Source organism: Oncorhynchus tshawytscha, linkage group LG19 (genome assembly GCF_018296145.1).
Source record: "Oncorhynchus tshawytscha isolate Ot180627B linkage group LG19, Otsh_v2.0, whole genome shotgun sequence".
NCBI lineage: Eukaryota > Metazoa > Chordata > Actinopteri > Salmoniformes > Salmonidae > Oncorhynchus > Oncorhynchus tshawytscha.
Window position 1 is genome coordinate 10,350,464 of NC_056447.1, and position 26,077 is coordinate 10,376,540.

Consider the following 26,077-nt stretch of genomic DNA (forward strand, 5'->3'; position numbering starts at 1 on the left):
TCATGGCTTAGTTTTTGCTCTGACATGCATTGTCAACTATGGGACCTTATCTAGACAGGTGTGTGCCTTTCCAAATCATGTCCAATCAATTGAATTTACCACAGGTGGACTCCAATCAAGTTGTAGAATATTGTTTATTCTTCTCCCCTTTCTCTCCAATTTCGATCTTGTCTCATTGCTGCAACTCCCCAACGGGCAGGGGAGAGGCAAAGGTCGAGTCATGCATCCTCCGAAACATGACCCGCCAAACTGCGCTTCTGATCACCCGCCCAGCTGCACCAATGTGTCAGAGTAAACACCGTTCAAATGATAGACACAATGTAAGTAACCTAATTTATGTCCCTCTTACTGCTCTGAATGTCTCTGCTGAACCTACAGCTATTGTATGCAGTAATATATGCCTATGAACCAGAATTATACTGTTAACACTAAGGTGGTGTGTCCTAGCAGGAAGTCCACTGTGTGCAGCTCACCCTGCACAAATAAAAAATAACACGAGCATGTTTACCTCTGATAATCTTCCCAGTAAAGCAAGAAAAACAATCAAGCATCCCAGAAAAGTGTTAGAAATAGCCCACATTAACATATGTTGCTTAAGAAACAAGGTTCATGAAATCAATCATTTCTAGTAACAGATGAAATCCATGTTCTGAAACTCACTTAGATAATACATTTGATCGTACAGTGGTAGCAATATATGGTTATAAGATCTACAGAAAAGATAGAAATGCCATACGAGGGCGGTGCTGTGGTCTATATTCAGAACCACATTCCTGTAAAGCTTAGAGAGGATCTCATGTTAAATGCTGTTGAAGTAATATGGCTACAGGTTCATCTGCCTCACATAATGCCCATTCTGGTGGGAAGCTGCTATAGATCACCAGGTGCTAACAGTCAGTATCTGGATAACATGTGTGAAATGCTTGATAATCTATGTGATATCAATAGAGACGTATAATTTCTGGGTGATTTAAATATTGACTGGCTTCCATCAGGCTGCCCACTCAAAAAAGAAAAAGCTTCAAACTGTAACTAGTGCCTCCAACCTGGTTCAGGTTATCAATCAAACTACCAGGGTATTTACAAACAGCACAGAAATGAAATCATCAACATGTATTGATCATATCTTTACTAATACTGCAGAAATTAGTTTGAAAGCAGTATCAAAATCCATTGGATGTAGTGATCACAATATAGTAGCCATATCTAGGAAACCTAGTATAGTACTTAACTTCTCTAGGGTAGGGGGCAGCATTCGGAATTTTGGATGAAAAGCATGCCCAAATTAAACGGCCTGCTACTCGGGCCCAGAAGATATGATATGCATACAACTGGTAGATTTGGATAGAAAACACTCTAAAGTTTCCAAAACTGCTAAAATAGTGTCGGGTAGTATAACATAACTGATTTAGCAGGCGAAAACCTGAGAAAAATCCATTCAGGAAGTCGTTTTTTTTGTTGGTTTTTGTAGTTTTCTATTCAATGCCATTACAGTATCCATTGACTTAGGACTCCATTTGCAGTTCCTTTGCCTTCCACTAGATGTCAACAGTCTTTAGAAATCGTTTCAGGCTTGTATTCTTATAAATGAGGGAGTAAGACCAATCTGAACGAGTGGACCCTACCGTGTCGCAGAGCTTTTTCATGCGCATGTGCATTTCTTGTTTACCTTTTATATTGACAACGTTATTGTCCGGTTGAAATATTATAGATCATTTAGGCTAAAAAACAACCTGAGGTTGAATATAAACATCGTTTGACATGTTTCTATAAACTTTACGGATACAATTTGGATTTTTTGGTCTGATTGTTTTGACTGCGTTTGAGCCTGTGGATTACTGAAGAAAACGCGCTAACAAAACAGAGGTTTTTGGATATAAAGAGACTTCATCGAACAAAAGGAACATTTATTGAGTAAATGAATGTCTTCTGATTGCCACTATATGAAGATCATTAAAGGTAAGGGATACATTTTTTCTCTATTTCTGAGTTTTGTAACGCTTCTGCTTGGCTGGTTACTGTTTGTAATAATTTGTCAACTGGGCTATGTTCTTGGCTAGGTATGTTCTGGGCCAGGTATGCTTTTGCCGAAAAGCATTTTATAAATATGACACTGTGGTTGGTTTAACAAGAAGTTAATCTTTAAACCTATGTAAAATATGTTTTGTTTTCTGAATTTTTATAATGAGCATTTCTGTATTTGAATTTGGCGCTCTGCAATCTCACTGGATGTTGGCCAGATGGGATGCTAGTGTCCCACATACTCTAGAGAGGTTTTAAGAGTTCAAACAAAAAGTTTTGTATTGATTCCTATGTTGGTCCGTGGTGTGTAATGACGAGCAACCAGATACTACACTTGACACATCTATGAAATTGCCAATCCCAGTTACTATTGTGCATTCACCCATTAAGAAAATTATGGTAAAAACTGTTATATCCATGTGGATTGATGATGAATTGAAAAAGTGAATGGTTGAGAGGGATGAGGCAAAAGAGATGGCAAATAGGTCTGGCTGTACAACCAATTGGAAAATGTACTACAAATTGAGAAATCATGTGACAAAACTGAATAAAAAGAAGCGCTACACTGCGAAACAAATATAAATGACATAGAGAATGATAGTACAAATCTTTGGAGCACCTTAAATGAAAAAGGCAAACTCAGCTCCATCATAAGTCAGCTGGCTCATTCGTCACAAAACCCACTGATATTACCACCTATTTTAATGATTCTTTCATTAGCAAGATTAGGAAACTTAGGCATGACATGCCAGAAACGAAAGCTGACACTACTCATCCAAGTATATCTGACCAAATTATGAAAGACAAGCATTGTAATTTTGAATTCTGTAAAGTAAGTAAAATTATTGTTGTCTATCAAGAATGACAAGCCACCAGGGTCTGACAACTTGGATGGAAAATTACTGAGGATAATAGCAGACGATATTGCCACTTCTATTTGCATTATCTTAAATCTAAGAATACTTTCTAGAGTGTCCTCAGACCTGGATGGATGCAAAAGTTATTCCCCTACCTAAGAATAGTAAAGCCCCCTTTACTGGCTCAAATGGCCGAACAATCAGCCTGTAACCAACCCTTAGTAAACTTCTGGGAAAAAAATGTGTTTGACTAGATAAAATGCTATTTTACAGCACACTTCTAGAGAAGGACATTCAACAAGCACAGCACTTACACAAGTAACAGGCGATTGACTGAGAGAAATTGATGATAAAATTATTCTGGGGGGTGTTTTGTTAGCCTTTAGTGCGGCTTTAGAAATTATCGATCATAGTCTGTTGCTGGAAAAAAACGTATGTGTTATGGTTTTACACCCCCTGATATATTATGGAAAGAGTTACCTGTCTAAAAAGAACACAGAGGGTGTTATCTATAACGGAAGCCTCTCCAACAAAATCCAGGTAGAATCTGGAATGCCCCAGGATAGCTGTCTAGGACCATTACTTTTTTCAAGTAAAGCAAAGCCAATGTGTCTATGTATGCGGATGACTCAACACACTATACACGTCAGCTACCACCGCGACTGAAATGACGGCAACCCTTAACAAAGAGATGCAGTTAGTTTCAGAATGGCTGGCAAGGAATTAGTTAGTCTTAAATATTTCAAAACTAAAATACTTGTATTTGGGACAAATCATTCACTAAACCCTAAACCTCAACTAAATCTTGTAATGAATGATGTGGAAATTGAGCAAGTTGAGGAGACTAAACTGCTTGGAGTAACCCTGGATTGTAAACGGTCATGGTCAAAACATATTGATACAACAGTAGCCTGAACAGTAGTCTGCATTATAAATAGCACTATCAACAAGGCAGGTCCTACAGGCCCTAGTTTTGTCACACCTGGACTACTGTTCAGTCATGTAGTCAGGTGCCACAAAGAGGGAATAAGGAAAATTGCAATTAGCTCAGAACAGGGCAGCGCAGCCCTTGGTTGTCCACAGAGAGCTAGCATTAATAATATGCATGTCAATCTCTCCTGCCCCAAAGTTGAGGAGAGATTGACTTCATCACAATTTCTACTTGTGAGAGGTATTGACATGTTGAATGCACCAAGCTGTCTGTTTGAATTACTGGCACACAGCTATGACACCCATCCATACCCCACAAGACATGCCACCAGAGGTCTCTTCACAGTCCCCAAGTCCAGAACAGACTATGGGAGGCGGACAGTACTATATAGAGTCGTGACTACATGGAACTCTATTCCACATCAAGTAACTGATGCAAGCAGTAAAATTTGATTTAAAAAACAGATAAAAGTACACCTTATGGAACAGCAGGGACTGTGAAGCAACACAAACGTAGACACATGCATGCAAACACACAATAACATACAGTTCACACTATACACACACAAGATATACTGCATATACAGTGGGGCAAAAAAGTATTTGCAGCCACCAATTGTGCAAGTTCTCCCACTTAAAAAGATGAGAGGCCTGTAATTTTCATCATAGGTACACTTCAACTATGACAGACAAAATTAGAAAAAAAATCCAGAAAATCACATTGTAGGATTTTTAATTAACTTATTTGCAAATTATGGTGGAAAATAAGTATTTGTTCACCTACAAACAAGCAAGATTTCTGGCTCTCACAGACCTGTAAGTACTTCTTTAAGAGGCTCCTCTGTCCTCCACTCGTTACCTGTATTAATGGTACCTGTTTGAACTTGTTATCAGTATAAAAGACACCTGTCCACAACCTCAAACAGTCACACTCCAAACTCCACTATGGCCAAGACCAAAGAGCTGTCACAGGACACCAGAAACAAAATTGTAGACCTGCACCAGGCTGGGAAGACTGAATCTGCAATAGGTTAGCAGCTTGGTTTGAATAAATCAACTGTGGGAGCAATTATTAGGAAATGGAAGACATACAAATCAAATCAAATTTATTTATATAGCCCTTCGTACATCAGCTGATATCTCAAAGTGCTGTACAGAAACCCAGCCTAAAACCCCAAACAGCAAGCAATGCAGGTGTAGAAGCATGGTGGCTAGGAGAAACTCCCTAGAAAGGCCAAAACATAGCCTGGTTCCTCTCTAGGTTTCTTCCTATGTGGGGTGGCCAGTCCTCTTCTGGCTGTGCCGGGTGGAGATTATAACAGAACATGGTCAAGATGTTCAAATGTTCATAAATGACCAGCATGTTCCAATAATAATAAGGCAGAACAGTTGAAACTGGAGCAGCAGCACGGCCAGGTGGACTGGGAACAGCAAGGAGTCATCATGTCAGGTAGTCCTGAGGCATGGTCCTAGGGCTCAGGTCCTCCGAGAGAGAGAAAGAAAGAGAGAATTAGAGAGAGCACATTTAAATTCACACAGGACACCAAATAGGACAGGAGAAGTACTCCAGATATAACAAACTGACCCTAGCCCCCCGACACATAAACTACTGCAGCATAAATACTGTAGGCTGAGACAGGAGGGGTCAGGAGACACTGTGGCCCCATCCGAGGACACCCCCGGACAGGGCCAAACAGGAAGGATATAACAAGACCACTGATAATCTCCCTCGATCTGGGGCTCCACGCAAGATCTCACCCCGTGGGGTCAAAATGATCTTAAGAACGGTGAGCAAAAATCCCAGAACCACACGGGGGGACCTAGTGAATGACCTGCAGAGAGCTGGGACCAAAGTAACAAAGCCTACCATCAGTAACACACTACGCCGCCAGGGACTCAAAACCTGCAGTGCCAGACGTATCCCCCTGCTTAAACCAGTACATGTCCAGGCCCGTCTGAAGTTTGCTAGAGAGCATTTGGATGATTCAGAAGAGGATTGGGAGAATGTCATATGGTCAGATGAAACCAAAATATAACTTTTTGGTAAAAACTCAACTCATCGTGTTTGGAGGACAAAGAATGCTGAGTTGCATCCAAAGAACACAATACCTACTGTGACGCATGGGGGTGGAAACATCATGCTTTGTGGCTGTTTTTCTGCAAAGGGACCAGGAATGACTGATCCGTGTAAAGGAAAGAATGAATGGGGCCATGTATCGTGAGATTGAGTGGAAAACCTCCTTCCATCAGCAAGGCCATTGAAGATGAAACATGGCTGGGTCTTTCAGCATGACGATGATCCCAAACACACCGCCCGGGCAATGAAGGAGTGGCTTCGTAAGAAGCATTTCAAGGTCCTGGAGTGGCCTAGCCAGTCTCCAGATCTCAACCCCATAGAAAATCTTTGGAGAGAGTTGAAGGTCCGTGTTGCACAGCAACAGCCCCAAAACATCACTGCTCTAGAGGTGATCTGCATGGAGGAATGGGCCAAAATACCAGCAACAGTGTGTGAAAACCTTGTGAAGACTTACAGAAAACATTTGACCTCTGTCATTGCCAACAAAGGGTATATAACAAAGTATTGAGATAAACTTGTTATTGACCAAATACTTATTTTCCACAATAATTTGCAAAAAAATTCATTAAAAATCCTACAACGTGATTTTCTGGATTTTCTTTCTCATTTTGTCTGTCATAGTTGAAGTGTACCTATGATGAAAATTACAGGCCTCTCTCATCTTTTTAAGTGGGAGAACTTGCACAATTGGTGGCTGACTAAAAACTTTTTTGCCCCACTGTATGTGGTAGTAGAGTAGGGGTCTGAGGGCTCACACTTACGTTGTGAAATCTGTTATGAATGTATTGTAATGTGTTTAAAATGTATAGCTGCCTTAATTTTGCTAGACTCCAGGTAGAGTAGCTGCTGCTTTTGCACTAGATATTGTGGATCCATAATAAATACAAATACAAATGTTATGGGTATCTGTAACGGGATTTTTCCGTCGAAGGAGAGGCGGACCAATACGCAGCGTGGTTGAAGTTCATGTTTTTTTAATAAGAAAAACTATACATGAACAAACTACAAAACAATAAATGTGAAAACCCGAAACCAGTCCCGTGTGGTACAAACACTGACACAGGAGACAATCACCCACAAAACCCAACACCAAACAGGCTACCTAAATATGGTTCCCAATCAGAGACAATGACTAACACCTGCCTCTGATTGAGAACCATATCAGGCCAAACACAGAAACAGTCAAACTAGACACACAACATAGAATGCCCACTCAGATCACACCCTGACCAAACAAAACATAGAAACATACAAAGCAAACTATGGTCAGGGTGTGACAGTATCCTTGTAATCATTAAGGACTGGGGAGTTTTTCAGAATAAAAAAGAAACAGAAGGGAGCTAATCACAAGCAATATCCTAGAGGAAAACTTGGTTCAGTCTGCTTTCCACAAGACACTGAGATTAATTCACCTTTCAGCAGGACAACAACCTAAAACACAAGGCCAAATCTACACTGGAGTTACTTACCAAGAAGATAGTGAATGTTCCTGAGTGGCCGTGTTACAGTTTTGACGTCAATCTACTTCAAAATCTAAAAATAATAATGGACAAATGTTGCACATCCAGGTGTTGAAAGCTCTTAGAGACTTACCCAGAAAGACTCAATCGCTGCCAAAGGTGCTTCTACAAAGTATTGACAGAGGGGTGTGAACACTTACACTACTGTTCAAAAGTTTAGGGTCACTTAAAAATGTCCTTGTTTTTGAAAGAGATGCAACATTTTTGTCCATTAAAATAACATCAAATTGATCAGAAATACAGTGTAGATATTGTTAATGTTGTAAATGACTATTTTGAGCCTGTAATCGAACCCACAAATGATGATGCTCCAGATACTCATCTAGTCTAAAAAAGGCCAGTTTTATTGCTTCATTATTCAGAACGGGGTGGCAGGTAGCCTAGTGGTTAGAGCATTAGACTAGTAACTGAAAGGTTATAAGATCAAATCCCCAAGCTGACAAGGTAAAAATCGTTTGTTCTGCCCCTGAACAATGCAGTTAACCCACTGTTCCTAGGCAGTCATTGAAACTAAGAATTTGTTCTTAACTGACTTGCCTAGTTAAAGAACAAAAGTTTTCAGCTGTGCTAACATCATTTCAAAAGGGTTTTCTAATTATCAATTAGCCTTTTAAAATTATAAACTTGGATTGGATTAGCTAACACAACGCGCCATTGGAACACAGGAGTGATGGTTGCTGATAATGGGCCTCTGTACGCCTATGTAGATATTCCATAAAAATTCTGCCGTTTCCAGCTACAATAGTCATTTACAACACTAACAATGTCTACACTGTATTTCTGATCAATTTTTTTTTAATACATAAAAAATGATTTTGAGAAACAAAAAAGTTATTATTGAAATGAAACTGTGTCCACGATAATGCATCATTTAAAAATTATCATAACTGGCATGCAGATCAGTAGAAATGGTAGGATAAATTGCAATCTTCCCCAAACTTGCAACTCTGACGCTGCTTATGGTCTTTACCCATTAAAAGAATTGTGCCGGCACAAGCACGTGCACAAATAGGAGGTCCGATGAAAGAAACGTGCACTCCCGTGGAAATCAAATGCCCATCCAACTGATTCGTTAAAAAAATTTTTTTTTAAAAGAACAGCTCAAATAAGCAAAGACATTAAAGTCAGTCAATATGGAACATTTCAAGAACTTTGAAAGTTTATTTTAAGTGCAGTCACAAAAACCGTCAAGTGCTATGATGAAACTGGCTCTCATGACGACCGCCACAGAGGATGACCCAGAGTTATGTCAGCTGTAGATGATACATTAATTAAAGTTACCAGCCTCAGAAATTGCAGCCCAAATAAATGCTTCACAGAGTTCAAGTAACAGACACATCTCAACATCAACTGTTCAGAGGAGACCACGTAAATCAGGCCTTCATGGTCGAATTTCTGCAAAGAAATCACTACTAAAGGACACCAATAATGAAAAGAGACTTTCTTGGGCCAAGAAACACGAGCAATGGAAAGTAAACCGGTGGAAATCTGTCCTTTCGTCTGATGAGTCCAAATTTGAGATTTTTGGTTACAACTGCCGTGTCTTTGTGATGCAGAGTAGGTGAATGGATGATCTCTGCATGTGTAGTTCCCACCGTGAAGCATGGAGGAGGAGGTGTGATGGTGTGGGGGTGCTTTGCTGATGACACTGTCTGTGATTTATATAGAATTCAAGGCACACTTAACCAGCATGGCTACCAAAGCATTCTCTAGCGATACGCCAAAACATCTGGCTTGCGTTTAGTGGAACTATCATTTGTTTTTCAACAGGACAATGACCCAACATACCTCCAGGTTGTATAAGGGCTATTTGACAAAGAAGGAGAGTGATGGAGTGCTGCATCATATGACCTGGCCTCCACATTCACCCAACCTCAACCCATTTGAGATGGTTTGGGATGAGTTGGACCGCAGCGTGAAGGAGAAGCAGCCAACAAGTGTTCAGCATATGTGGGAACTCCTTCAAGACTGTTGGAAAAGCCTTCCAGGTGAAGCTAGTTGAGATAATGCCAAGAGTGTGCAAAGCTGTCAAAGGCAAATGGTGGCTACAACAATAAAAACCTTACAGTGTAAGTGTAAGGTTTAGTAAGTCATAAGCTACGGCTACATGTTACAGCTTTTTCTGACAAAGTAGAAACAAAATAAAAGTTTTTGTTCTAAATTCAGTCACACTCTTCTTCTTCATCCTTATCATTCAGTTAATTCAAATGGAATTATAATACATTTTGTCACTCTTGTTCAACAACTCCAAATCGCTTTTGCATGTATTCCAAAGTAATAAATTAAAATAACATAATCAAAAGGAAAAATGTGATTATTTATTAGCTTAGTGGATATAAGTATTTAGGCATGTCATGTGAATTAGGCCTCATTTAAAATCATTGTCAAAAGCACAAGAGATATGGAACAGTTTAAACAATACTAAATAAAGTATAAGTAATACCGCCGAGTCTGTTCTAATGAAAACAAATTGTAAAGTCTTTAATACAGCATAACAAAGTTTAAAAACAGACGGATTTGTGAAATTGCTTGATCCAACATTTTGCGATTGTATGAGGCTTGGTAATCACAGAATCAGTAGGATATTAAACAAAAACTCAAATAGGCAACAGAAGCAGAAACAGCATAGGGCTCAGTCATTCCTGGCGTTTGTTCAAAATAAGTTATATTATAATGTACGTTAGACACATTCTTTCTGATTGTCTATAGCATGCAGTCTCTCCTCTCACTACAGCTAATTTCATTTGAATTATAATGTGGATTATAATAAATAAATATATTTCTACGGGTGGATGCATTTTTCCTTAGGGAAAATCTCGTCTGTGATATTGAGTTAGAAATGTAAAACTTTAGAGTACTTAAGTATCAGATGCAAGAGAGTCACCTTCAGATGGATGTGTGGTTTCAGAGAGAAGCCAGCTGTGAGCCTGGGACCAGACATGGTGGATAAAGAGTCACCTTCAGATGGATGTGTGGTTTCAGAGAGAAGCCAGCTGTCAGCCTGGGACCAGACACGGTGGATAAAGCATCACCTTCAGATGGATGTGTGGTTTCAGGTAGAAGCCAGCTGTCAGCCTGGGACCAGACACGGTGGATAAAGAGTCACCTTCAGATGGATGTGTGGTTTCAGGGAGAAGCCAGCTGTCAGCCTGGGACCAGACACGGTGGATAAAGAGTCACCTTCAGATGGATGTGTGGTTTCAGAGAGAAGCCAGCTGTCAGCCTGGGACCAGACACGGTGGATAAAGCATCACCTTCAGATGGATGTGTGGTTTCAGGTAGAAGCCAGCTGTCAGCCTGGGACCAGACACAATGGATAAAGAGTCACCTTCAGATGGATGGATAAGCCTGGGACCAGGCACAATGGATCACCTTCAGATGGATGTGGAAGCCAGCTGCGAGCCTGGGACCAGACATGGTGGATAAAGAGTCACCTTCAGATGGATGTGTGGTTTCAGGGAGAAGCCAGCTGCGAGCCTGGGACCAGGCATGGTGGATAAAGCATCACCTCACCTGTCAGCCTGGGAGGCATGGATAAAGCATCACCTTTAGATGGATCTTTGGTTTCAGGGAGAAGCCAGCTGTCAGCCTGGGACCAGACATGGTGGATAAAGAGTCACCTTCAGATGGATGTGTGGTTTCAGGGAGAAGCCAGCTGCGAGCCTGGGACCAGACATGGTGGATAAAGAGTCACCTTCAGATGGATGTGTGGTTTCAGGGAGAAGCCAGCTGCGAGCCTGGGACCAGACATGGTGGATAAAGAGTCACCTTCAGATGGATGTGTGGTTTCAGGGAGAAGCCAGCTGCGAGCCTGCAACCAGGCAATTTGAATGACATCCTTGTCCTGCACAGTAATTTGAAGAAATATAGTGATGAATGGACCTTTTTTTAAAGTTATTGTTTTAGTATATTTATTTGTTGTCTAATATTAGAAGGCTTTTTAAAGTGATTTGAGTTGTCAAACTGTAGCACAAATTGCATTGTGAAAAAAAGATATCTGTTCTCAATTCATGGCATGTATTATTTTTATCCAAATGTTAAATAGACAAGCAGACAAATTAATTAATGCAGGAAAAGAGGAATAATAGCCTGGTATTTGTGGTCATAAAAACAATTAGGTATATTATTTTGTTGGGTAATGGATTGGCTCTCGGAAGTCATTGAGGCGGCTTCGATCTTCAATATAATCATTCATTCTGAAGGTTAAACCCATATGTCTTAGGCCTGCAGTAAATTAAATGATATTACCAGGTTTGTTTTTCATTAGGTTATAATAATCCATGCATTCTGGGAATGTTGTAAAGTAAAATAAATGATGGGTGGAGTTAGAAATTTGGCTGTCAGAAGTATTACAATGGGAAATTACACTCACAAAACCGGACTGAAACATTCACACCTCCATGAATTTATGAAAAGATAGTCAATTTGTGCCACAGTTTAGACTACCGATAGATCAGCAACTTCCCCTTTTGATTGTGTGGTGCAATGACAGAATCATGCAATTTACTACAATGTGCCACCATCAAACTCAAACGGTCGCACCCTGATCTGTTTCACCTGTCTTTGTGCTTGTCTCTACCCCCTCCAGGTGTCGCCCATCTTCCTCATTATCCCCAGTGTATTTATACCTGTGTTCTCTGTTTGTCTTTTGCCAGTTCATTTTGTTTTGTCAAGCCTACCAGCGTTTTTCCCGTGCTCCTGCCTTTCTCTAGTTCCTGTTTTCTATTTTTCCCAGTTTTGACCATTCTGCCTGCCCGATCTTGAGCCTGCGTAGCATTCTGTACCTTGTCACACCACCCTGGATTATTGACCTCTGCCTGCCCTGACCCTGAGGCTGCCTGCCATTCTGTACCTTTTGGACTCTGCTCTGGATTACTGATCTCTGCCTGCCTTTGACCTGTCGTTTGCCTGCCCCCCTTGTTTTTGTAATAAACTTTTGTTACTTCGAAACTGTTTGCATCTGAGTCTACTCCTGAACCTTGACAGCGGCATAAGCTCCAAATATTTAATTAAGGAACATTTAATTGAGGAACCAGTGTAACTAGCTTAGTTGTAGAAGAACACACATCTGCACAGTTTAATATTGTACATCACTCTGAAGTTTTATGACATGTGCCACTAATTCTGAAAACCCATTCATATGTAAAGCAGCACACTGTCGGAAACCATAACAACGTACAGTACGACATACAGCCCATTGTACCATACATAACAAGTATCATCCCCTCAGCTCCTCAATGTCTCAGTCAGTGTAGGCTCCTGAGAACAGGAAGTGGAGGACTATCCTTATCAGTGAATTTCATAAAAATACGAATAGTGAAACTTTTAAAAGTTATCCTTTTGTAGATCAAACTATACTAAATGTCACCAAATAACTTATTAAAACACATTGTTTTGCAATGAAGGTCTACAGCAGGCTCAACAGGACTCAACAGGGTAGCACCATGATGTAGCCGGAGGACAACTTTTTTTGCGCTCCTCTGGGTACAACAACTTCAATACTTAACCTAGGAGGCTGATGGTTCTCACCCCCTTCCGTAGACTTACACAGTAGTTATGACAACTTCCGGAGGATGTCCTCCAACTTATCACAGCATGAACTGACATGTTGTCCATCCAATCAAAGGATCAGATAATGAATCTAGCACTGAAAGCATAAGCTGCAGCTAGCTAGCACTGCAGTGCATACAATGTGGTGGGTAGTTGACTTAAAGAGAGTAAAAAACAATAGTTGAACAGTTTAAAAAAATTAAGGAGAAGCAGCAGAGAGAGAGATCATTTGTTGCATAATTTTTTTCAGGTTCAGTTTCACTTACGCTAGCTAATCCAGCTAATTAACCTATTCAACAACCTGACTCAAATAGAGAAGAGTTACATTTATTTTAGGTAGCTGGCTAAGGCTATCCAACACTTCCAATTCAAGGTAATCTTTCGGGTCCGCCATTGTAACTGCTAAACTACTTGCCGTACACGTGATTCTACACATGGATTAGATTGTGGGTTTACTAACGCGTTAGTTCTAGTAGCTATGTTGACTCTGACATTATCTAATATGATGACAATGATGTAGGTTGTGTGTAGACATTATTGTATGAAGGTTTGTCTTGGAGTGTTTTTTTTGCCTGGTATTGTGAAAAAGGCTGGTCATTGTGAACTGATGACTCCTTCAGTCCCCCGACCGGACTTTGTTAACACTGAAACAGGAAGCATAAGAAGAAGGACAAGAAAAGGATCAGCCTGGATCTGCTGAGGAGCAGCATGGCCCATGTTATGGATACAGGTGTCCTGCATGTATTTCTTTTCTCTCCTTCTCCCCTCCTCACAGGTGGCAATCATCATTCTCTAATCAGTCTCGACAGAAGACACACCTGCTCCTTTCCCCTTACCCAATCACATCCCCTTTCCCTTGGTTTAAAAACCCACTCAGTTGTTTTCCCAAACTCACTCTCTCTGTCTCAATCCCTCTCTCTTTGGATTGAGCAATCTCTCTTTTGTTTTTGCTCCTACATGTCACATTTGTCTGTTATCCTGTGAGTATGTATTGTTGTGGTGTATGACTGTTTGTTTGTTGGTGGGACAAGGGGATACCAAGCCAAGTCGCCCATGGGCATATATTGCCCTAAGGAAAACATTGTCTAAGAACCCTAGTTAGAACTGGTTAGGTAGCTAGCGGTTATTGAAGCAAGTGAGACTAGCTTAGAGGTTTTTGGATATTTATTATTTCTTTCCTTGTATCCAGCTCAGCCCCCCTCCCCTTTACCGTGTGTTTAAAAATAAACCAATGGTGTTTAATGGTAGATTTAAGTTGTCTGTGGTTATTAGTTCTCACTGTTCCTTTTCACTGTTTTGCATGATATGTGTTACAGGTCTCGTTTCCATCCCCCCTAGACTGCAGGGCCAAAGGGGTTCGTAACAGCCCAGTTAATGGCAGGGAGGAAGTGGCGGCTGTGGATGGTATGTATACAGATGTTCCTCTGCCTGAGGGCGGAAGTAAATTCTATATGGCGACATCCCCGTTGAACTCAAGCCCTGGGTTAGAGCTGGTGGAGCTGCCAGATGGCACGTGGGCGTTGAAGCAGATGCCACCACATCGTCAAGTGTGAAGCAGACAATGTGTTACTTTGTCTAGACATCAACTGTAATGGAGATGACGTGTTGTGTAACTTTACTTAAACATAATGTGTAAAGGGGACAGTATATTATGTAACTTTGCTTAAAAACTCTTAAGGATCCGCCCCTTGTTTTTCAATTTTCACCTAAAATGACATGCCCAAATCTAACTGCCTGTAGCTCAGGCACTGAAGCAAGGATATGAATACTTGTGGTACCATTTGAAAGGAAACACTTTGAAGTTTGTGGAAATATGAAAGGAATGTAGGAGAATATAACACAATAGATTTGGTAAAAGATAATACAAAGAAAAAACAAACGGTTTTGTATTTTTTGTACCATCTATGAAATGCAAGAGAAAGGCCATAATGTATTATTCCAGCCCGGGTGCAATTTATATTTTGGGCACTAGATGGCAGCAGTGTATGAAAAGTGTTAGACTGACTGCAACCATTGCATTTCTGTACAAAAATTGTGTCAAGACTGCCCAAATGTGCCTAATTTGTTTATTAGTCTAGTTGAAGTTTAAATTGTGCACTTTCCTCAAACAATAGCATTGTGTTCTTTCACTGTAATAGCTACTGTAAATTGGACAGTGCAGTTAGATTAACAAGAATTTAATCTTTCTGACTATCTGATATGTTTATGACCTGGGAAATGTTCTAGTTACTTACAACCTCATGCTAATCGCATTTGCCTACGTTAGCTCAACCGTCTGGTGGAAGGGACACGTTTTAATAATTAATCAAATCCATCAGTTGTGAACCATATCAAATGAATCTGCTCCTAGTACATGTGATTATTAAACACTCTGAATCAAATAAGACGTTTTACTGGTTTTCATTAACCAGTTATTGTGTTGGTTTGAGAAAGCGCTAAGGAGTAAAGGAACATTATAACGACTGTTGGCTAAGGGGCTTCACCTTCAAGGTGGCCCGTTGCCAAACCATATTGTGAGCTCAAGCAGGCAACCAAAGGGGAGCTTAAGGGTAACTGTGTTAAAGGCACACTCAAAGGAGTACTGGGAGTCTAGCCTATAGAGCTTTGTCCTCTACCCATACGAAGTGCTGAACCCCTGCTTTCAGCTAAAGATGATTTAGTTGGAACCCTATACCTGGGACTTAACGAGTGTGACTCACTTGTGAGGGTGTTGTCCGGTCAGGAAGGGAGGGCCAGCCACTGGTAGGAGTGTTTGTGATTATGCCACGCTTATAACAAGTATGCCACGTACAGCGACAGCAGTGTCGTAAGAGCAGTGCCACGTATTAAAATAGTACATAGTGTACTATAACTAAATATCGCATTGCTTAATAGCATTATATATTGGAATAGCCCCCGCTGACTTATAGTATACCTTGTCACGAACTACCTGTGAAGTGTAATCAGTAGTAACGAGTGAGGTAACCCCTGTGGCAAGCAGGGTTAGACCAAGCGGGGTAACCCGGTTGTTAAAATTTAGCTTGACGCGCTAAACACAATTTAGGCTAGCACGACAGGGAGACCGCCTCACCGGGAAAGAGGCTTATACCATGGGATAATCCAGGCTGACAAGGTGTGGGGAGAGTTGACCCAACCTGTGAGGTCAAGTGAAGATCCACAGGACTACCCATGCGTGAGTGAATTTAGTAGGATCATCAGGGAGACGATCCATACTAGTCACCTCGACATTCTTGGCGCCTAACGTGGATCTATGGATCTAATCTACAAAGTAACCTAAAGTAATTGGTTAGTAGAATAAAGGTGAGGCGCCAAACTAAAAAGGCCCTGAGAAATAAAGAATAAAAGGTACAAGAACTAAAAAGACCCTGAAAAATAAAGAATAAAAGGTACAAGAACTGAAAAGGCCCTGAGAAATAAAGAATAAAAGGTACAAGAACTAAAAAGGCCCTGAGAAATAAAGAATAAAAGCAGAGGTATAAGAACTAAAACTAGGAACAGAGTCTTAATTCATTAAATCCAATTAGAGACGTCCAGGCTATAACAATTAAGTTTTGAGTTTATTGACCTGAGGTAACTGGTCTAAAGACAGCCAGAGTAAAAGATACCTGGTCATCGAAAAAGCAACTTAAAGTAATTTGTTGTGAAAAGAAGCCTCTTAATCTTAGTATGGGACAAAGGATCAGAAACAGTAAAAGGAAAGTTAATGAATGAAAAAATTGACTGTGATCAATGGATTAATCTAATGGTAGAATTGAAAGAAGGATAGTTCAACTGGAACCCAGTTAAACCACAGGATAGGCTGTAACTGACCAGAGATCCTAGTTCAGGCTCAGTGGCAGAAGCCACATTAGAAAACTGGGTGGCCTGTTTTACAAAACGTTACGAGAAGAGAGGGAAATTTAGGGAAAATAATTAGTACCTCCCATAGGATGGATAGATGGCTGGAGGCTCTTGGAAAGTGAATATTCAGACGTGTATGTGGTTCCAGAGGATGTCATGGATAAGACACCCACAATAGTGACACAAGCAGACTATAAATGTAGCTTATACTATGAGAGGGGAGTACCTAGTACAATATGTGGGTATAGTCATTTAAGTAAGTCATACAGTGTTGGAACGGTGAATGACAGGCACTGGGGGAGAGATGGGGGGGTCAAGCAGAAACGCAGTATCCCCTTTAATGTTGACTCAGATGATGCCCTCAGACCTGCAATGGCATGCAGGCTGAGTACAGTTGTGCAAAAAATGGGATAGTAAGGAACAGTTGGAAACTGGGTGGAGATGTTCAGGGCCAGAATACCTACACCCTGAAGGGTTGGCTCCTCTTTATCTACCACAACTTCCCTCTTACCAAAAAGCAGCGCCTCATGGACACTTTCGGCACCCGCTCAAGAAGAAATGGGAGGCCACAGGCCCGAAAGGTGTGAGATAAAACAGGAGCACCTAGAGGTCTGAACCGTCTCCTCAGAGGTAAAAGAGAGAGGACGCGAGACCGAGGACGTGGAGTATGTTTTTAGGTCAGATGAGAGTGAGATAGGGTGTGATTGGGCAGATGTGGAAACGGAAGTGGAAGAGCATAACTAACTGCAGTTTGGGGAGTGCCTAGCCCTGGAGCTCTGTCAGAGAGAGTCAATCCGGGCGGACAGCTCCAGGAAGAGTCTGGGTGATTCCAGACTTCTCTCATTGAAGAATGATGGAGGATCATAGCAAAGGGTCTGAATACTTCTGTAAATAAGGTATTTCTGTTTTACATTTTTCATACATTTGCAAAAATGTATACAAACCTGTTTTTGCTTTGTCATTATGGGGTATTGTATGTAGATTGATGATGAAAATGTTTAATTTAATCAATTTTAGAATAAGAATGTAATGTAACAAAATGTGGAAAATGTCAAGGGGTCTGAATACTTTCCAAATGCACTGGATAAAAGATAGATCTCTAATGAGGGAATGCTGCATTTCTCACTTTCAATGAGACTGTATGATCTGTAATTCTAATTCTGTCTACCTTTTTTCTTTTTCAACAAACACATGTAATATTGTAATATTAGCCTGTTAGCCCCCAACAATCCTTTATTGTTTACTGTAAAAGATAGCAACACCTTTCTTGAATATTTAAACAGAAGGAAGAGATCATAACACATTTTTCTCTGTGATTCAAGTGAAACTGTTGACAACTTTGTGCAATTTTTTGGAGGACATTTAAAAAAATGCCAATGGCATAACACTAATATTTCTAAACCCCCTTTTCCAAGAAAACAGAGAATAGAGAATGTAGTTATCAGTTGAGGTCCCAGATGTTGTTCAGGAATATTGAGGGGGAAAGAGGAGGGGAACAACTCATTTTAACATGCACTAGCCAAACCAAACTATCATTGTGTCTACAAGGGAACTGTCAGGAGAAAAAGGAGAAATAAAAGGAAAACAGCAGCAGGTAAACTAGACTATAACTTCAACTAGACTACAACTTCAACTAGACTACGACTTCAACTAGGCTACGACTTCAACTAGGCTACGACTTCAACTAGGCTACGACTTCAACTGGACTACGACTTCAACTGGACTACAACTTCAACTAGACTACGACTTCAACTAGACTACGACTTCAACTAGACTACGACTTCAACTAGGCTACGACTTCAACTAGGCTACGACTTCAACTAGGCTACGACTTCAACTGGACTACGACTTCAACTGGACTACAACTTCAACTAGACTACGACTTCAACTAGACTACGACTTCAACTAGACTTCGACTAGACTACGACTTCGACTAGACTACGACTTCGACTAGACTACGACTTCGACTAGACTACAACTTCAGTTAGACTACAAATTCAACTAGCCTATGACTTCAACTAGACTACGACTTCAACTAGACTATGACTTCAACTAGACTATGACTTCAACTAGACTATGACTTGAACTAGACTACGACTTCAACTAGACTATAACTTCAACTAGAATATGACTTCAACTAGACTATAACTTCAACTAGACTTCGACTAGACTACGACTTCAACTAGACTTCGACTTCAACTAGACTACGACTTCGACTAGACTACGACTTCGACTAGACTACGACTTCGACTAGACTACAACTTCAGTTAGACTACAAATTCAACTAGCCTATGACTTCAACTAGACTACGACTTCAACTAGACTATGACTTCAACTAGACTATGACTTCAACTAGACTATGACTTCAACTAGACTATGACTTGAACTAGACTACGACTTCAACTAGACTATAACTTCAACCAGACTATAACTTCAACTAGTCTATAACTTCAACTCAATCAAATAGGTTTTTTGACTATTGTAGCTGAGAAGCAATTCTCTTTATGACCAGAAAGGTCCAGTAAAAGTGTGAATTGAGCACCAACAAATTGTCTATATCTAGTCTGTCTGTGACTAGGAGCCAATCCAGAATTGACCTCTAATCCAGAATTTACAGTATATCTGTATAGTATATCTGTATATCTTGTGGTCCAAGAGAGCTGCGACTTGTGGAGGTATTTGTCCCAACCCAACACTAACACACCTGATTTAAATAATCAACTAATTAATCAAGACCTTGATTAGCTGAATATCATGTGTTAATGCTGGGCTAGGACATAACCCTGCTCATACTGCAACCAGGGTTAGGGCATTGTCTTAAATCAGTGTGGCGAACTGAGTGACGCTTAGTTGTGTCACCACCTCAATTCCATTTAATTCAGTCAATTCAGGAAATAAACAAAAATTCCAACTCCCCCACAAACAATCTGTGCTTGTATATGAGAAAAAAAATGGAATTGGAATTTCAGTTTACTTCCGGAATTGTCTGAATAGAAATGCAATTGACCTCAACCTTGACTGCAACCCTCCAGAACCAGGAGTTCAGAACAGTGTACTTACTAATCTGACACAGTGTTGTCTTACCAGGGTATGAATGCTGAAGAGTCTTTCTTCTTGTCTCTCTCTCCTCTGAGGCTGAGGTCCAGCTATTAGCTTTTATAATAACTATTCAAGTCAGTCACCTCATCAGTCAGACAGTCAGTCATACAGACAGTCGGTCATCCTTGCATGCGTTACAGTCCTGAAAGTTCATTACGAGATTGACTAGGGCAGTTTAAATATAGCCAGGTTGCATTCTGGTCCGCAGGGTGAAGGGGGTCTCTCTCTGGAGCAGTGGAGTCAGGTTACACCGTGAGACAGACAGAAAGAAACCACAGCACATATTTCATTAGTGTTTCAATGCATTATAGATTCAACATGGATGTCATGTTGACAATCAGTTCAGTGTGTCTGTAATGATAAGTGTCAGTGTGTCTGACTGTCTCCCCATGGTGGAAACTGTCATGGGTTAGGCAGGCAGGCTTTCGTGGGTTGGACAGAGTTGCTAGCCATATTGCTTACACCCATTCAGTTGTTTTCAGCTCTACAAGGGGCCATCAAGCCTTGTCTGAGGGGTAGGGCTATACTGTACTAAGAGTGGGAGGCAGGAGTTGATATCCAGCTTTACTTTCATGCTAGTTGTTTTGTAGGAGGACACTGCTGTATATTTTTTTTAATTTTTTTTATTTTACCTTTAATTAACTAGGCAAGTCAGTTAAGAAAAAAATTATTATTTTCAATGACGGCCTAGAAAGAGTGGGTTGTGCCTGTTCAGGGGCAGAATGACAGATTTTTACCTTGTCAGCTTGGGGATTTGAACTTGCAACCTTCCGATCGCTCTAACCACTAGACTACCCTGCCGCCCCATAAGTAGTATTCCTCACATGGACTTAGTTAAACATCGCATCTTTGTATCCCATTGGGCAGTGCCATTGAGGCCATCTCCATTTTGAATAAGTCAATTTTCTTATTATCCTACTTGAGTTGGTAAACACACTTAAACACACTGCCACCTGGAGTGTGTTGTTTGAACTGGTATGAAGCCAAGGCTTCCGATTTACTTTCACCTGCAGTTATGGAATATTTGCTCACAAGTATAATTCCTTGGCAGATCCCTCCTGATGACCTGGATGTAATTGTGTGATCCTTCCTAAACCCATAGGAAGTCCCACCCAGTTTACTACTTTAAAATGGTGGAAGTCATCAATGGCAATGTCCGTGCAAAAAAAATATTATTTCCAGGCAGTGTTTGTATGTATGTATTTGTTTGTCCCCATTAGCTGCTGGGGTCCAAACACATTAAGTCACGTAATATATTACATATAAAACAAAATATAAAACAGTACATCATATAACATTATTACACCACTACAAAACAAAATGTATAATTCCCCCATACAACAATATTACACTGTACGTGTGTATAGAGTTTGTGTGCTAGCGTTTGTGTGCCTGTGTTTGTGTCTCTTCACAGTCCTCGCTGTTCCATAGGTGTATTTTTATCCGTTTTCTTAATTGGATTCCACTACTTGCATCAGTTCCATGGAGTCATGGCTCTATGTAGTACTTTGCGCCTCCCATAGTCTGTTCTGGACATGGGGATTGTGAAGAGACCTCTGGTGGCATGTCTTGTGGGGTATGCATGGGTGTCCAAGCTGTGTGCCAGTACTTTAAGCAGACAGCTCAATGCATTCAGCTTTCCAACACTTCTTACAAAAAACAAGTTGTGATGAAGTCAATCTCTCCTCCACTTTGAGCCATGAGAGATTGACATGCCTATCACTAATGTTAGCTCCCAGTGTACATTTAAGGGCCAGGCGTGCTGCCCTGTTCTGAGCCAATTGTAATTTTCCTAAGTCCCTCTTGGTGGCACCTGACCAGACAACTGAACAGTTCAACTTGATCAATATCCACATCATTCATTACAAGATTTAGTTGAGGTTTAGGATTTAGTGAATGATTTGTCCCAAATACAATGGTTTTAGTTATTGAAATATTTAGGACTAAACATATTCCTTGCCACCCATTCTGAAACTAACAGCAGCTCTTTGTTAAGTGTTAAGTCGCTCTAGTAACTGAAGTGTAGAGTGTTAAGTCATCCGCATACATAGACACACTGGCTTTACTCAAAGTGGCATGCCGTTAGTAAAGATTTTAAAAAGTAAGGGGCCTAAAGAGCTGCCCTGGGGAATTCGTGACTCTACCTAGATTATGTTGGAGACTTCCATTAAAGAACACCCTCTGTGTTCTGTTAGACATGAAACTCTTCATCCACAACATAGCAGGGGGTGTAAAGCCAAAACACATTTTTCCAGCAGCAGACTATGATCGATAATGTCAAAAGCCTCACTGAAGTGTAGCAAAAAAGCCCAAACAATCTTTTTTATCAATTTCTCCTAGCCAATTGTTGAATGTCCTTCTCTATGAGCATGCTGAAAGTTTGTCAATTTGTTTACTGTAAAATAGCATTGTATCTGGTCAAACACAATTTTTCCAAAAGTTTACTATGGGTTGGTAACAGGCTGATTGGTCGGCTATTTGAGCCAGTAAAGGGGGCATTACTATTCTTAGGTAGCGGAATTATTTTTGCTTCCCTCCAGACCTGAGGGCACACTTTCTAGTAGCCTTAAATTAGCGATTTGGCAAATAGGAGTGGCAATATCATCCTCTATTATCCTCAATCATTTTCAATTCAAATTATCAGACCACGGTGGCTTGTCTTTGTTGATAGACAACAAAAACAAATTCACCTCTTCCACACTCACTTTACGGAATTGCGCCTTCTTCACCACACTGTCCGTGTGCATGGACCATTTCAGTTTGTCGGTGATATGTACACAGAGGAACTTAAAATGTTCCACCTTCTCCACTGCTGTCCCATCGATGTGAATAGGGGGGTGCACCCATTGCTGTTTCCTGAAGTCGGAATTGATTGATTGATTATGTCCGTAATCACACCAGCCAGCTGGTCTGCGCATGCTCTGAGGACATGGCTAGGGATGCCATCTTGGCTGGCAGCCTTGTGAGGGTTAACCCGTTATTTTTTTTACTCATGTTGGCCATGGAGAAGGAGAGCCCACAGTCTTTTGCAGCGGGTCTCGTCAGTAGCACTGTATTGTCCTCAAAGCGTGCAAAGAAGTTGTTTAATTTGTCTGGGAGCGAGACTTCGGTGTCCGTGTGGCTGGTTTTCTTTTTGTAATCCGTGGTTGTTTGTAGATCCTGCCACATACGTCTCCTGCCACATACCTCTACACTTTGTCTCTATACTGACACTCTATACTGACATTGCTTGTTTGATTGCCTTACAGAGGGAATAAATACACTGTTTGTATTGGGCCATGTATCCAGTCGCCTTGCCATGATTAAATGCGGTGGTAGGTGCTTTTAGTTTTCTGCTAATATTTAATCAATCCACAGTTTCTGGTTAGGGAAGGTTTTAATAGTCACAGTGGGTACAACAGCTCCTGTACACTTCCTTATAAACTCACTCACCGATACAGCTTATACGTCATATGTTATTCTACCCGGAACATATCCGAGTTCACGTGACCCAGTCCACGTGATCAAAGAAATCTTGAAGAGTGGAATCCGATTGGTCAAACCAGAGTTGGATAGACCGAAGCACAGGGGCTTCCTGTTTTAGTTTCTACCTATAGGAGGAGAGCAACAAGATGGAATCATAGTCAGATTTGCCAAAAGGAGGGCGGCTTTATATGCATCGCGGAAGTTAGAGTAGCAATGGTCGAGTGTGTTACTCGCTCGAGTACTGCAATCGATATGCTGATAGAATTTAGGTAGCCTTGTTCTCAAAATAGCTGTGTTAAAATTCCCAGCCTCAGGATATATGGTTTCCAGTTTGCATAAAGTCCAGTGAAGTTCCTCGATGGCCGTCTTGGTATCCACTTGCGGGGGGATATACACGGCTGTGACGATAACCGAAAAGAGTTCTCTTGGGAGACAATACATCTGCATTTGATTGTGAGGAATTCTAGATCAGGTGGACAGAATGACTTCTTGTATGTTGTTACAATTACACCAGGAGTCATTAATCATGAAACATAAACCCCCTGCCCTTCTTCTAACCGGATGCACTGAAAATCCCGTTGGCTGTACGTACTCCGACAGTATGTCCCCAGCAAGCCATGTCTACGTGAAACAGAGTATGTTACAATCCCGGATATCTCTTTGGAAAGCAACTCTAGCCCTGATTTCGTTGACTTTGTTATCTAGGGACTGGATATTAGCGAGTAATATACTCGGAAGCGGTGGGTGGTGTGTGCGCATCCGAAGCCTCACCAGAAGACCGCTCTGGCACCATCTCATCCGGCGGCGTTGTTTTGGGTCGGCCTCTGGAATCAGTTCAAATGCCCTGGGAGGTGCAGACAAAGGAAATTCCTGGTCGGTCGTAGTGCTGGTTGTGCTGGTAAGTTGACGTCACTCTAATATTTAATAATTCTTCCCGGCTGTATGTAATAACACTTAAGATTTTCTGGGCTAACAATGTAAAAAACGAAATAGTACATAGTTTCCTAAGGACTAGAAGCGAAGCTGCCATCTCTATCGGCACCATCTTGTTACTGCATGTACATATTACTTTGACTAACTGGTGCCTCCCACACATTGACTCTGTACCGGTACCCCCTGTATATAGTCTCACTATTGTTATTTTATTGCTGCTCTTTAATAATTTTTTACCTATATTACTTATTATTTCAAAATTGTAACTTTTATTATTGTTTTTTCTTTCATACATGTTTTTCTTATTATTTTTAGTTAATTTTTACATAATAGATATATTTTTTAAACTGCATTGTTGATTAGGGTTTGTAAGTAAGGATTTCACTGTAAGTATAATTTTTTACCTTTATTACTTATTACTGTTGTATTCGGCGCATGTAACAAATACAATTTGTTTTAATTTGAAGGTTCACCTTCCAACAGGACAATGACCCTAAGCAAACAGTCAAGACAACTCAGGAGTGGCTTCGGGACAAGTCTCTGAATGTCCTTGAGTGGCCCAGCCAGAGCCCATACTTGAACCCGATCAAACATCTCTGGAGAGACCTGAAAATAGCTGTGCAGCGATGCTCCCCATCCAACCTGACAGAGCTTGAGATGATCTGCAGAGAAGAATGGGAGAAACTCTCCAAATACAGGTGTATTTGCACAAAGGTCCAACCAAAATTTGGGGGGGTTAAGTGCCTTGCTCAAGGGCACAGTGGCAGGCAATGGCAACCCCCTGTTTGCCAGCTCACTTCTGCCAGGTTTTTCTCGTCATACCTGAGATTCAAACTGACAACCATCCGGTTTCTGGCTCGCCTCTCTAATCGCTAGGCTACCTGCCATTTGGGCCATTTGTTAGAGTAAGAATACAAAATGTGGTCCACACGTTAGATAACATGTCTTGATCTTGGTTAGAACTATTGCACACTCACACGTTTTCAGAAAAGGGTTGATCGACTTTGATATATGCATAAAATCTGGTTTATTCTCAATACTAACATATGGAATTGTTTTAAAATGGTCATACCATGGATCATTTAGCTATCTGATTTAGAATTTTAGGACCCCTTTTGGTATAAAAAAAATATATATATCTAAAAAGGATTTGATAATATATTGAATTTTTCCTTTACTACTATAGCCCATAGAAACGCATTGAATAACACATTAATAAATGTGACCGACTGGCTCGATTCGGTCTTATATAGCAAAATTTGAAATTAGGTTTTTTACATTGGATAAAAGTAGAGACTCAGAGCTAGAGCTATATCATACACGACAGTTGAGGAACAATTGGAAAGTATTTATGCTTTGAAAATTGATAAACATATAATCTCACTTTTGAGAAACTGTCCCTTGAATATTTTGGTACTTACTGGAGAGCTCTTCTTTGTCTTTGTACACCCATTCAGCATTGTTCCCTCTTAAGCTTTAGCCCCACTCATCTATTTAAGCATTCACATGTGAGGTTTATACTGCGGGTGTGTTCGTAAATTTAATCTAGAGTGCCAGAATGTTCTCTGGGCCGTTCGTAAACTCAGAGCATTGTCAGATTGTCCTTTTCTAAATTCGGAACGTTCAGAGCACACACTGGACTCTCTGGCCGAGGAGTAGGGTTTGAACCGAGCGCTCTGACCTAACAACAGCAGTCAAGCACCCAAGCTAACTGGCTAGCTTGCTAGCTACTTCAAGACACAAATAAGAGAACATTTCACTCTGACACTTTTACTCGCCCTAGC

General features: G+C 40.7%; 1 protein-coding gene across 1 annotated transcript in view; it reads right to left on the reverse strand.

Moving 5' to 3' along the window:
• LOC112219200 (F-box only protein 40-like) overlaps nucleotides 1-20,029 on the reverse strand; it is a 36,585-nt gene extending 16,556 nt beyond the window's left edge. Inside the window, exon 1 of the mRNA XM_042301344.1 lies at nucleotides 19,881-20,029. The gene's annotated coding sequence lies outside the window, so the exon portion shown is untranslated. The remainder of the gene's footprint in view (nucleotides 1-19,880) is intronic.
• Between the last annotated feature and the right edge of the window lie 6,048 nt (nucleotides 20,030-26,077).